The following is a 14,463-nucleotide window of genomic DNA, read 5'->3' as shown; positions in this document are numbered from 1 at the left end:
TAATACATAACACGTCAACTTTATACACTGATATTTTCACAATCCAAAACAAAAATATGCACACTACTTTCCACGATCGTCTTCCTTACTTTCTCTAGCCAGAGTATCTCATCTCTATTATACTCCATTTTGCAGTGTTTCATACACCCTTCCGTGGCTCTTAGCCACAGGAATCCCTTAAATAATACTCTGTTCCGGAGTTTGATGCAGTTCATTCTATTCTCCTTGAGATTAGGAATCGAGGTATCTCTCCTTTAATCAATTCCTGTTACGTTCCCAACTAGATACACATACAATATAATCCATCCCCTTTTATTTGCATCTTTTGATGCTTCTACTTATATCCGTTTGTTCAGCTTGAGCCCTTCAGTATTGGCTCTTTCCCAATCGACCGCTTTACCTTCTGTTCGCGGGGCACCTGCAAGAACCGGACAGGAATTTCTTCAAAGGGACACCTGCTGACCATGTATACGTGTATTTTTCTACCGCTCTCTACAGGAAACTCTGCGGTCTTCCGGCTGATGGTGGTAGATGTCAAGAATCTGAGGGTCTGGATCTTGAACCATCCGCACTGCTACCAAAATGTGCAGTAGCACCGGGGTGCAGGGGTCTTGACTAGGAAAGGGGTGCTGGACGGGATTACCATAACACCTAATTATGGGCCCAAATAACCAGACAAACTCAAAGAATATGGCAAAGTACTACTTTATTATCAGTTCAATAAAGCAGGGGAATCTGGCAAGCATAACAAATCGCAGCTTACTCACTCTCAAATACATTTCCATTACACAACGGCTTTATACCTCAACATGCGTCAGCCGTGATGTCATCCTATGTGGCAAATAGTAAAAAACTATTGGATGGAGGGATTGGTTAGGGGAACATATATACAGGGGTCAAGTCCTGAAAATTAAAGGGGGGTCGACCCATCAACATATGCAATGGGATGTGACATTGCCAGAAATTAGCATATCAAGGTGAAGTATGCACTTTTCATTAAATTGGCTTTGCATAACCACCCAAATTGGACATGACAAATGGCATTTGCCTTACATAAAATTAACACACACACACAAAACCAAGAGAGGATATTTTCTTCTAATAGTGTTTTTGAAAACGTTAAAAGGTGTGCATGTTTTAAACTCCAAAAACCAATACAGATGTTTACCTGGGACTTGCAATATCAAAATAGGACATTTCCCCTTTAGTTGTTTGTTATTTTTTTCATCAGGTTACATAGTTCAGTGGCGAAGTGTCTGGCCTACAAACCTGATCCCTGTGGTCAGCTTTAATGCATAGATTCAGAGAGGACATACGTTTCTCATTTTAGCTGGGGGGGACTGAGGCCACCCTCTGAAAAAGTGGGTGGACCCTGTGCCCCCATGTGTACCCTCGACTTGGGCCCTGCATATATGTCTATAGTTTAATTAGGTGTTAGTAACCTCATTTGTGTGATGGCCAACATGCCGGTCAGAGTGCTTGCTTTAACATCCGTACAGAACCTGCCAATGCAGATTCAAATTCTGGCAGGGCCAAACTCAGACTTTCATCCTTTCGAGGTTGATACATGAGCACCACACACTGTGAGTAATAATAAGCAGCACTCAGATGCCTGAGGGTTAGTAGCGCTATATAAATGTGAATTATTATTATTATTATTGGCTGCCCCTTATCTGGTAGGCATGTCTTGAACAACCTCTAACCATGGGAAATACTGATAATAGCATACCAACAGCAGTGGATAGAACTCTGCAACAATGTATGTTCCACCAATACAGTGGCCCTCATGATTGGCACTCTCTTCCAACCTTGGACATTCGGCTTGTTAGCATATAAACAACGAAATCCAGGTAAAAGGAAACAACATCAGACAACTGCGCTGCTTAGCTAATTAGACTACCATCTCTCAACAGTTCGGCCCTAAACCAAGGCTTCTTCTCTGTAGTTGACATTGCTGACTGTTCTATTTCTCAGAACTTTAAAGTTGACTGAAGGTACATTGCTATCTTCATCAGGAGCTTTATGAATAGGCTTTATCTCCTGGTTTCGTACCACGTGTGAGGAGACCATGATTTTGTCTATGCTGTACTCTTATTTAGTGCCATTTGATTCAATTATATTGGGTGCTATTACTCTCCCTGGTCTCTGGAGACTTGTTTGCTCCGTCTTGCATGTGCTTTCCACATCTTTGATTGTTCAGTACTTGGCACTCACAATTATTCACTCCTTTACTTAATCTAAGAGAAATGTGTCTTACATACATGGTTTATCCTCTCTGTCTCCTTTCGTGCCTTGCAGTTGCTTTTTGCTTTGGCATCCTTGATGATTCTGAGCTAAGCAAATATCCTTTTTTCTTGCACAAATCTATATTCCAGCACCTGTCAGCTCTGCAACCTTGGTCTTTCTCCTCTCCTGACTTCTTGCTTATTATTTTACGATGCTGATGTACATTTTCTCCACCTGGCTGATTTATATGCATTATACTTCCTACTTTAGCAAGATTCTACATCGCCTTATCTGCCGTGCATTTATGTGTGTATACATCTACTGCATCTATTGTTACTTATCTTCGAAGTGTATATGGTTTTCTTCATATTCGCATGTATATTTCCTCATCACTCAGTCACATCTTCATTCTCTAGATATCCATGCATCAGGTTTAATGTGCCTACGTATCTTCTCGTCTTCATGAAATCACTTGACACCTGTCAGACTTTACTTATAGTTCTTCTATGTCCAATGATGTCTGCAGGCTTACGTCTACCGCGTCAGTTTGGAAAACATTCAATATGGTTGTCTGAGTACATAACGTCTCTCATATCTTCGATGTGGTATTGGGATGATACCTGGGGTCAGGCACAGGGTTCTCTTGCTATTCTTCCAATCTGACGGAGGTGAGCAGGTGGGCTCTATAAATGATGAGTACATCTGCCTCTCAACAAGGGTTGAAGCCAGTAAGCAAGCATTGTTTCGGTCAGGAGCTTTTGAGAGGGTTCATGGTCATGAAAATCCATCAGAAAATGGGTCCCAATGGTTCATTTTAAAGCATAACTTCCCAGCAAAATTCTCTAAACAGGGATATGCCTTAAAGACACTTTTAACAGGAACGTAGAACACATACAAAACAAGGAGCAGATATGCAGCCTCCATAGAGGATGGGTACAGGATGGGGCAGCAGGGGCAGCAGAAGATACAGCAGCTTGTTCTGTCCTTCACAAATAACAGCGCAAGTTGCAGGTGGAGCAGTCCAAGCTTTCTTTGGCATAGATGTAGAACTGGTAGAGCATGGGCAGCGGCAAACCAGGTTTCACACACAAGCAAAACACGTGCAGTAGGGGAGACGCTTTTTAATGTTTCCCTTGCACAGAGCAGGTCATTTCGAGCAGGGCATATGCCTACAGAATTGTCCTCAGCAGTGCGCGCACACACATAACAGGTCGACATGAAATTCTCTCACGTGGAGTGGGTCATCGTAGGCATCAGTAGAACACAATTTCATCAAACAGAATATGCACACCATGTGCCATAACAATGCAAGCTTCTTAATGTAAAGAACATGGGAAGCCAAAGTGAATGCTTCCACAAACAAGTCACCATGGACTCCAGCAGGGTTTACCATCAAATGATCGAATGTAAACATTCGAAAGCAGAAATGACTGACAATATTTTTCTTGTATTTTTTTCTTTTAAAAAAAATGTATGTGGAGACCCCCACACCTCCTCTCACCCCCTACCTTAACTAATACCCTTGCCACCCCATTTCCTATATTTTATTAAATACGACCCATAATTTCGAAAATAAATATGTAAAAACATTCAGTCATTTCTTTTTCGTTTTGCTTAATTGGATCATTTATATGGATACCCTCCAGCAGTGCAAGCTTCCCATATACAGAGGAAGCCAGCATGTTCCTCGGCAGTAAAAGCTTCCCAAAAAATTGAAATGGAGACGGCGGGCTGCACTAGGACAAGGTTACCTTCTCTCAACACAGCATGTTCCCCGGCAGTGCAAGCTTCCATCATATAGAATAGGTACTGCATGGGACTCAGCAGTGCAAGCTTCCATCATATAGAATAGGTACTGCATGGGACTCAGCAGTGCAAGCTTCCATCATATAGAATAGGTACTGCATGGGACTCAGCAGTGCAAGCTTCCATCATATAGAATAGGTACTGCATGTTCCCCAGCAGTGCAAGCTTCCATCATATAGAATAGGTAATGCATGTTCCCCAGCAGTGCAAGCTTCCATCATATAGAATAGGCACTGCAGGGGACTCAGCAGTGCAAGCTTCCATCACAGAGAATGGGCACAGGAGGGTCTCAACAGTGCAAGCTTTCCACACATGCAGATTGTATAGGATTGGCTGTAGCTGTTCAAGCTCTACTCAAGTAAACCACGCCTATAATGGCCTCAGCAGTGCAAGCTCCCCTTATGGAGAACAGCCATCACATTGGTCTCCGAGGTGGAGACTCCCATTGTGTAGGAAAAGCCCAGGATGGACCTTAACAGTGAAATCTTTCTACATTATGAAGAGTGACAGTATTGGCATTGGCAGTGTCTGCTCCCCTCACAGCCTAGTGCAGTCACAGCATGGACTTAGAAAGTCCCACTCCCTTAATGCAGAACAGACACAGTAGTCACAGCTCAAGCTCCTGCAATGCACATTTCCTTCTGATATATGCTGCACAGCGGGCGCACCGGCAGAAGCAGTGGCCGCGCGCTCTCACTTTAGGTAGAAAAGGAACCGCTGGGGCCTTAGCAGTTTAAGCTTCCCCACCAAAGGCTGGCCACAGCCTGGGCGTCAGCAGGACTCCCTTCATACATACATCTAGCTGCCCTAACCACCTCCACCAGTATCATGGTGGGCACCCAGACCCCTAAATTAATTTAAAAAATGAAAGCCCCTTAAGTGTTTTGCCTTTGCAGCGGCAGACGACCAGGATGCCCATTTAAACAAGGGCTGTACATTCTTTGCGGGCCTTTTCTTATTTGCTCTGATAGAGCACACGCGGACACGTGACTAGGAAATGTTTGCAAAAATAGAACTCTAAAACTACACACTGCTCCGAGACTACCTTTGAAGTAACTTTATTAAAGGCATGCCAAATTCTGTCCTGTTGCGTCCTCTTTCTATGCCCCTGTTTGTATGTCCTTATCTCCCGTCCGTTCTCTGTGTCTAGGGAACGTGGTGACGTGGGGACAGGAAATGAGGAGGCGGGGTTACCGCCTCCGCAGTTAGTTCTCGGTTGATGATTAAAGAAAGCAGTCACCTCTGACTCCGGCTCCCGCGTTTCATTTACTTTAAAGGCCTTGCATTGCCATATGTATAGTACGCGCGCGCCGATTGCCGCCGCGCTCCCGGATTGCATCATGAGTTCGTAGGAACTCAACACTGGCGACGAGGACGAACCACCCGCTGGCAGCCCCAGCGTCGCGTGCGGGCCGTGTTTACTCGCAGCAGCAGCTGACACGGCCACACTCCAGCAGCAGCAACGGAGCCGTGTCCGACATCAAAGGAAGGGGAAAGAAACCCCCGTCTCCCTACACGCTGCAGGAGAAAGCTTCACAGTGCAACAGCCAAGGGCCATCATTGAAACTACATGCAGGCCAGGTCACCGCTAGCCCCCAACTTCAGCCGGCAAGGCCGCAGTGGTGAAGGACGTAGAGGCGGACCCTCAGCACACGACACTCCAGTGAGTAGTGACCCACGACAGCGCAGTGCTTCCGCGCGCACCCACGAACAGCGCAGCCCAGCCGTTTCATCTAACATGTCGACAGACAATACAGACAGCGGCCTACAGAGCCCCCAAGCCAGCTCCACACCGAGAGCAGCCAACAATGCAGAAGATAACGCCTCTGAATCTTTGCAGCTACAAGCAGTCCCGCACTTTGATATGACTGACACCAACAGCCTGGCACCCCGGTGGGCTCGCTGGCTACAAGAATTCCACATTTATGTCGATGCCTCTGGCGTGAGAGAAGAACGCCGCTTGAGAGCCATTCTGCTCCACTCCCTGGGTCCCATGGTGCGGGACATCGTATTCGAAATGCCCGAAGCCAACACCAACTCATCTCAAGGCATAATTAACTCATTAAATGCGTACTTCGCACCCCTACGGAATGTCGACTACGAGAGACACGTTTTCCACACAACTACACAGGATAAAGACGAAAGCATGGATAATTTTGTCATGAGGCTAAGAAAAAGAGCCAAATATTGCGATTTTGACAAATACTCCACTGACGAAGCACTAAAATCGCAGGCCATTGCTGGGTGCGGTTCTCCGGACTTTCGCAGAAAGTTGTTACAAAAGAGCAGGACCTTGGAAGAGATTCTCCAAATTGCAAGAGCAGACGCTGCACTAACCCTACAAACCGAGTCTTTGGGCAACATCTCCATAACGCAAAATGCCAAGTCAGCGTCCCTCTGCCCCATCCGCACGCCAGTTGGCCCGTCTGAACAGAAGAAATGCTATCGTTGCGGGTTCCGTTTTCCCCACGTAGGCCCATGCCCTGCTATTGGACATCAGTGTGACAAATGCGGAGGGGAAAACCACTTCCAGTCCGTATGCCGAAACATCAAGTTCCTACAAGGCTCAGGAAGCACAAAGGAAGCCGGACGACAAGAAGGTGGACGCTCCAGGCGGGAAAGCCCACGCAAATACTCACATCGAGTCTCCACACATGAAAGGAGGCGCTCTCATAGCTCAGCCAAGGAATACGCGCCGTCCTCGAGGAGGCGAGAAGAGAGGAGAGAGAGAGAAACGTCTGGCCACCGAGAAAGCAGGCGTCACTCCCCACACCGCAAAACAAGACAAAGGATTCGATACGTAGATAACTCGCCTCATGACAGACAGACAACCAGGTCATCCTCCTCCAGTGGAGACAGAAAACGGGCATACGTACATGCTATTGGGAACGCTACAGCGGCGGAATATAGTCCGACCCTGCTACTCCAACTAAACGGCCAAAATTTAGAATTTCTAATTGACACAGGTGCCACCGTGAATGTCATCAATGACATAATATACAGGTCGCTAGAAGTCAAGAAAGACTTGAAGAAAGCTGACACGCTGATATACCCTTATGGATCCAACAGACCACTAGACTGCATAGGAATGTTCAACGCCCGCTGCCAATACAAGGAGAAGAGCCAGAAAATAAACATATACGTAATCAAAGGGGAAGTTCCAGGTGGGAGCATCCTATGCTTTCGCACGGCAATACAAATGGGTCTCATTAGCATCATGTATCAGATCATGTCTGCATATACCTCCAGCGCCAAAGACATGATACAGAAGATATTTCCCTCACTCTTCAAAGGATTGGGGTGCCTAAAAGGCAAGCAAATCAAATTACACATCAACCAACAAATAAAACCCATCGCACAACACTACCGGGGCATTCCCCTCAACATACAACGGCAAGTAGAAGATGAGATCCACTCACTACTCCAACAAGACATAATCGAACCAGCGTCAGGCCCGACCCCATGGGTTTCGCCAATAGTCCCAGTACCCAAGAAAGATGGCACCTCCAAAATACGCATCTGCGTAGACATGCGTGCCCCGAATATAGCCATTGAAAGAGAGCGACATCTAGCTCCACGCATGACGGACATGATACATCTCTTGCATGGTGCCACCATCTTTTCAAAACTTGACCTGAACAAAGGCTACCATCAGCTCGAGCTTCACCCGTCATCACGCTATATAACCACATTCTCGACCCACCTAGGACTCTTCAGATACAAGAGACTAAGTTTCGGAGTATCGTCTGCGGCCGAGATTTTTCAAAATGAGATACATCAGATAATCAAACATATTCCACACTGTCTAAATTACAGTGATGACATTCTCATCTTCGGCACATCCCAGGAAAGCCACGATGACACACTAAGAAGGGTCTGCATGGCGTTAGAAAATGCAAACCTCACGCTCAATCCGGAAAAATGTGAGATCAACAAGTCCACACTCAAGTTCTTTGGACATATATTTTCCAACAAGGGCATGCGTCCTGATCCAGAGAAGGTACAGGCCCTGGTGGATGCACCCACTCCCACATCATCATCGGGAATACGATCATTTCTGGGCATGGCGAGTTACTGCACGAGATATATCCAAGATTTCGCGTCAGTGAGCACACCACTAAGAGTCCTCACCGGCAAAAACCAAGAATTTGAATGGACAACAGAATGCGAAACAGCATTCCAGGAAATCAAAAGACGCATATCTTCAGCGTCATCCATGGCATACTATGACCCCGACTACGACACAGAACTCACAGTGGACGCCAGCCCCGTAGGCCTGGGTGCCATTTTAGCTCAATCCAGACCAGGAGCACCACCCAACTCACCCAAGCGTATTGCAGCATATGCCAGTCGGAGCCTATCAAAGGCAGAATGCGCGTACTCACAACCTGAAAAAGAAAGTCTCGCAGTAGTATGGGCGTGTGAGCACTACCACCTTTTCCTATATGGCCGCCCTTTCACAGTCGTAACTGATCACCAAGCTCTGACCACAATATACGGCAAACCTACTGCCAAAATGCCACCCCGAATCGCCAGATGGGGCCTGCGGCTACAAGAATACTCCTTCAAGATCATACACCGCCCCGGGAAAGAAAACAACCCTGCTGACTTTCTTTCCAGATATCCACTACCAGCTCAAATAGAGAGACAGTCCACAAAAGCAAACCAATATGTTAATTTCTTAGTCAACAATGCACTTCCGAAGCATGTCTCCCTCGCTCAACTTGTGGACGCCACAGCTGCGGACGTGCTGATACCCATAGTAAAGGAATGCCTGCGAACTGGCCGGTGGCAGGCCAAAGAACTAACAGAAGCAGAAAAAGCTCACTTCCACACTTTCAAGCTAATACGCCACTCATTATCTGTGTCCCCAGAAGGATTGCTCCTCAAAGAGAACAGACTTGTAATCCCCACCAGCTTGCAAAAACAAATACTGGACATAGCCCACGCGGGACACCGTGGAATAGTGTCCACCAAGAGGCAGCTGCGAACAAAGGTCTGGTTCCCTAGATTAGATGAACAAGTGGAACAGATGTTAGGCAAATGCCTCACCTGCCAAGCGGTGGGGCCCCGAACATTCCCAGCACCCCTTCAACCATCGGAGATACCTCCGCAAGTGTGGGACCGAGTGGCAGTGGACATGTTTGGACCCCTTGCAAACGGGAAATACGTCCTGGTAATTGTGGATGAGATGTCCAGGTTCCCGGAGGTACATCTTATTCACTCAACGAGTGCCCAAGCTGTGATTCCCGCTTTGGACAAGACCTTCTCTGATTATGGCATACCGTCAATAGTAAAGTCAGACAATGGCCCACCATTCAGTGGGCATGACTTTGCAATGTTCGCAGAACACCTCGGCTTCCAGCATAGAACAATCACACCACTGTGGCCACAAGCCAACGGAATGGCTGAGAAGTTCATGAGCTCCCTCAAGAGAACGCTCCAAGTATGTGCCATCACAAATCGGTCGTTCATGCAGGCCATCTGCATTCTTCTGCGTGAATACCGGAACACTCCACACAGCACCACAGGGGTGTGCCCGTCTACACTAATGTTTGGGCGCGTCGTACGAACGCAATTGCCCCACAATCCCCTTGCTCAATCATCGGCAACAGTCGTTGGTGATGCCATCCAAAGAGACAAGCGGAGCAAAGAAATGACAAAAGCATACACCGACCAAAAGAGACAAGCCAAGCCGTGTCACATTCAAGTAGGCGATGTGGTGTTAGTCAGGCAAGAACAAACCACCAAGGACACCCCGGCGTTCAGACCGGAACCCCTAGAAGTGACACACATCAACGGCTCCATGATAACAGCAGCCAGTCCCAAAGGGACCATCACAAGAAATTCGTCGTTCTTTAAAAACTTTGAGGGACACTCCGAACAGATCACTGATCAGTCAAGGACCGACTATGAATCCTCAGATGTGGAGTCAGAGTACCAGGTGGAAGCATGTGATGCGGACGACAGCGACAGTGACACCCCTGTGCACGGGGAGGAGACAACGCGGAGAAGCCTTCCCAAAAGGACTACTCGCCGACCCACTCGATGGATAGAAGAAATGTAGCAAGGTTCACACTTTTCTTAAGTGGGGGGGAGATGTTGCGTCCTCTTTCTATGCCCCTGTTTGTATGTCCTTATCTCCCGTCCGTTCTCTGTGTCTAGGGAACGTGGTGACGTGGGGACAGGAAATGAGGAGGCGGGGTTACCGCCTCCGCAGTTAGTTCTCGGTTGATGATTAAAGAAAGCAGTCACCTCTGACTCCGGCTCCCGCGTTTCATTTACTTTAAAGGCCTTGCATTGCCATATGTATATTACGCGCGCGCCGATTGCCGCCGCGCTCCCGGATTGCATCATGAGTTCGTAGGAACTCAACATGTCCAAAACGCCAAAATGTAATCATGTATCATTTAAATTTACTAAACACTCTAAAAACCAGATAATTAGTCATGCCATTTATATCTAAACACATGTTTGGCGCGTGCTCTAGGGCAGTAGGCCACATGGACGGTAAAGCACTTCCAGGGTGATTGCACGAGCTCCTTCCCTTGTCAAACACACCTGCACATATGTCACAAAGATGCACTCCCAAATTCATTTGCTCTTGCACACATTCAAACACACTTCATTCACAGCACACATACACAGACACACTTTCATTTCAACTCAACATGCCTTTTCATCCGGCGATGACAGATTTGCAGGGGGCCTGCTCTCTGAAGTGGCGCAAATCGGGAATTCAGGCATCGGATGTGTAGAGTAGAGGCAGCAGCACGTGTGGCGCCTGTGGTTGGGGTGGGGGAGGATTTGTGTCAGCAGGGGTCCCGACTGGGAAAGGGGCGCAATAAAGGACACAGTACACTTTGCGAGCGTGCATGACCTTGCCATGGGTGCCTCTATTCTGCAAAGGGTTGCTGGTGACATGCAGCTTTAACAGGTTAAGTGAAAACAAGTGTAAACCCGAGCCCGGGGCATGTGACACTATCTCCTACAACTATGAACAAGGGAGATACATACTCGATTTCTTCGCAAAGCATATTCAATGTGAGAGTGCCCAATGTTGTGCGCTCTCAGCTGAGTGCCATACTGAGACAACCACGTCCTTTTGTAATAAAAAAATAAATAAATAACACGTGGTTCATTTACTTGGCAGTAAATGGTGGACATCTCCTTTTAATGACCAGATCACTCCTGCCTACTCTAATCCCACTCCCTCCCCTTGTCACTAAGAACAAAGGCCATAGATATGCAGCATCCTGTTGTGAGGCTACTCTTAATGAATGGGTGTGCTCCTTTTATGCCTGGGCCCAGAACAGCTGCCTGCTGTGCTGCTGTCTCTGACAGAGGGTGTTACCTGTCCTCACAAAGCTATCAAAGAAGTCATCCAGTATCCTATCCTGCCCTTTTGCTGTCTCCACATGGCTGACCAGAATACGCATCTCCGTCCACAGCAGAGCTGACACATGTGTGATATCAATTGGAATGTGGCGGCCATGATCATAAGTAGTGCCATGCACTATGCATAACCTGAGGCATAGCTTTATTTTTAGAGTTTATCCTGTCACCATCAAGGGCTATTTATCATCATCATAGCTTTGGTACAGGGGTGCACGTCTTAAATGTGGCCCCTGTGCTGATGAGGCTTGGCTGTGACTGCAGTTGTCAAATGGACAGCTGTGACCTCTGAACCTGCTCTGTGCACTGGTAGAGCAGGCGTGGCAAATCGGCATAACCAATGCAGCCGACACGGATACACACTATGCTTTCTATGCTTTTGGCATGGAGCTTATGAAAGGGAGATTTCTCTTTCAGAGCTGGAATTGCCTGCATCACACTATTTAGTTAAAATCAGGGCTTTGCCCCCTTGCCAGATACCAATTCCTCACATTGACCTTCAGTATGTGTAGACAGAATGGCATGTGTTGGTTTTAATTTGGTTTAATAACCCACATTGGGCATCATTATAAGTATGGTGGTAACAATGACAAAATTGGTATTTTTATTAAAACATGTTGTAAACTACTGCCTGATTTTTTATTGTACTCACGCAGGATATTTACCATAGTGTACATAGTAAGTACTGCATAGGGAACTATTTACCCCCTGCAGTTCTTGCTGTGGACCGGGTGCTCAAAGTACTCTCATGTGATCCCAACTCGTAGTTAGGTGGTAGCTTAAGGATAAGAGTTATTTAAAAAGCCACATATGTTTACTTTTACCCCCATACTCCTTATAGTCTTGACTTTGAGCACAGCTCCAGCTGAATCTGCTGTAGAGGAGCTTTTCTTCAACAACAGCCAAATAGGTGTTCAAGAGCATTAATGGATGAAGGGGTTCAGGCTGTGCAAACTACTTACCTAACAGTGTGCTCCCTAAACTTTCATTAAAGCATTTTTCATGGCTTGCACTATATTTCCGCGGGAACAGGATATATGTGGTAAGGAGTTGGAATATCCCTGTTCCCGTGAAAATGGTTGTGGCTGATTTATCATTCTTCTATAAAAACTCAACTTATTTTTGTTTCGCTGATTTTCTTTCTACTCTGTTTAGGCTTGTTTGGGTGCTCCAAGGCTGCATCGAATTCAGGTTTTTGTGTCCCTGATTTTCTCATAATCAGTCATTTTTATTTTATTCTCCCTGTTTTTTCTCTTCCTGTTGGATTCCCGAGATTTGCTCCCACAAACCTCCATTCATCCTTCACCCCTAACAAATATATAGTGTGTATCGGGAGGGGGATGCCTGTTGAAACTCTCTTTTCTCATGTTTTCCTCTGAAAGCGATCTTTGATCTTTTTTTTTGACTTTTTATTTTCTCAGGCGTGGTTGTGATGGGGACAAGGGTTAGGTAGGCTCTCCGAGCAAAGCATCACCCAACATTTTCCCAAGTATTGGTGATCTCTCGAGGGTGACCGTCAAATAATGAATTGAGGGGCGGTATCACCCCTATCTCACATATCACCTGTCTGGAAGGGTCTGTCCTTGCTCAACATATGGGTATATCCTATATCTCTTCCCTGTTCCATTTTTAGAAGAGATCAAGGCAAGGTCCTGTGAGCTGGCTACCATGTAAATAGGCCCTTTATGAAACGTGCAGATGTACTTATCTAGTAGTGTGTGTAGGACAGTAGGCTATGTGTAGGCAGTGATTGCCCTGTGAATGGAGATAATTCCATCGTGACCCTCATGTGTGTTTATAAGACCCTTACATTTGGAATGGCTCTGCATAGTTTCGTCAGAGGGATGGTCAGGCAAATGCTCCTGGTTTACCTTGATCCTCGATCCTTTCTCCCATCCCCAGCCTTTTCTTTGTTCCTCTTTCTCTGTCTATTTTGTTCCTCCTTCTTCACTTGTATTATTTATTTATTTTATTTTATTTTATTTACTTATTTCCAATTGTAAAGCGCACAATCGGCCCTTAGGCATCGTGGCGAGAATAGGCTGTGCAGTATGTCCCTTGGTTACATTGGTACAGAATCAAGGTGTATAATATTTTAGACATACGCATTAATTAAACAGTTTAGTTTTAAGAACTTTGCGGAAAATAGAGTACAACGCTTTGTTTCTGAGCGCTGTGGGCAGGGCATTCCAGTGTTTGGGCGCTAGATGTTGGAAACTGGCCCCTCCAGCTGCAGTTCTTTTGAAGGTGGGGACAAACAGCATGTTGGTGTGGTGTGAACGGATGGGTCTGAAGGAAGTGAGTGGGATGATCTTTTCTGCTATGTAAAGTGGGGCAGTGTGTGAGAAGCATTTATGTGTGATGGCCATACTTTTGAAAAGAATGCGTTCCTTGACTGGTAGCCAGTGTGCGTTATTAGAATTCTGTATCCCTTTCCTGTGAACTTCCTCAATGACTTCCTTTTATTTCCATGTTCTTTGTTAGCTGCTCTCTTCCTGGAAGTACTGGGGACTCACTCAAGGAGTCTCACGTCAGCACTCGGTGCAGACACTTCTTGTGGTCATTCTGGATGGATCCCCACTCTCCCTTGCATTGCCCCACCTCCTCCCCTACCCTTTCCTTCTTGGCGCCCGGTTCCAGGGCCAGATAGTGGAATCAAGCACTGAGTGAAACAGAGAATGGGGGGTTGGAGGGACCATCCTTTGCCCTGCAACCCATCCTTCCTCCTTCTAATTGCAGGCTATCCCTCCTTGTTCTTACACGCTATGAGGTCATTTTATACTATATGCTAATTGCATGCAGTGGACCACCAACACTTGCACTTTGCACTCACGGCTTGCTTGTTGTATGAACGCAATTTTTATCGCTAACAAAGCAGAGTGTAGTTGTGAAGAGCAAGTGAAGGTAAAAGTGCTTTTAATCTTCACTTTGTGAGAAATAAAACTCTGCCTGCAAATTATGCTTGGCAGGTGGCTTTTTGAATGGCGTCCTGTGGAATTTGTCTGGTCTTTAGCAGGTGCTAAACCAAGGCGTATT

At 46.4% G+C, this 14,463-nt stretch overlaps 1 protein-coding gene across 2 annotated transcripts in view; it reads left to right on the top strand.

The window, feature by feature from the left end:
• ASTN1 (astrotactin 1) overlaps positions 1-14,463 on the top strand; it is a 1,300,999-nt gene that overhangs the window by 1,202,628 nt on the left and 83,908 nt on the right. The gene's annotated exons all lie outside the window — the stretch shown is intronic.

The sequence above is a fragment of the Ambystoma mexicanum genome, chromosome 1q (genome assembly GCF_040938575.1).
Source record: "Ambystoma mexicanum isolate Mex_15411 chromosome 1q, UKY_AmexF1_1, whole genome shotgun sequence".
In the NCBI taxonomy this organism is placed as follows: Eukaryota; Metazoa; Chordata; class Amphibia; order Caudata; family Ambystomatidae; genus Ambystoma; species Ambystoma mexicanum.
Note: the sequence above shows the minus strand (reverse complement) of the source record. Positions and strands in the feature narration are given on the sequence as shown.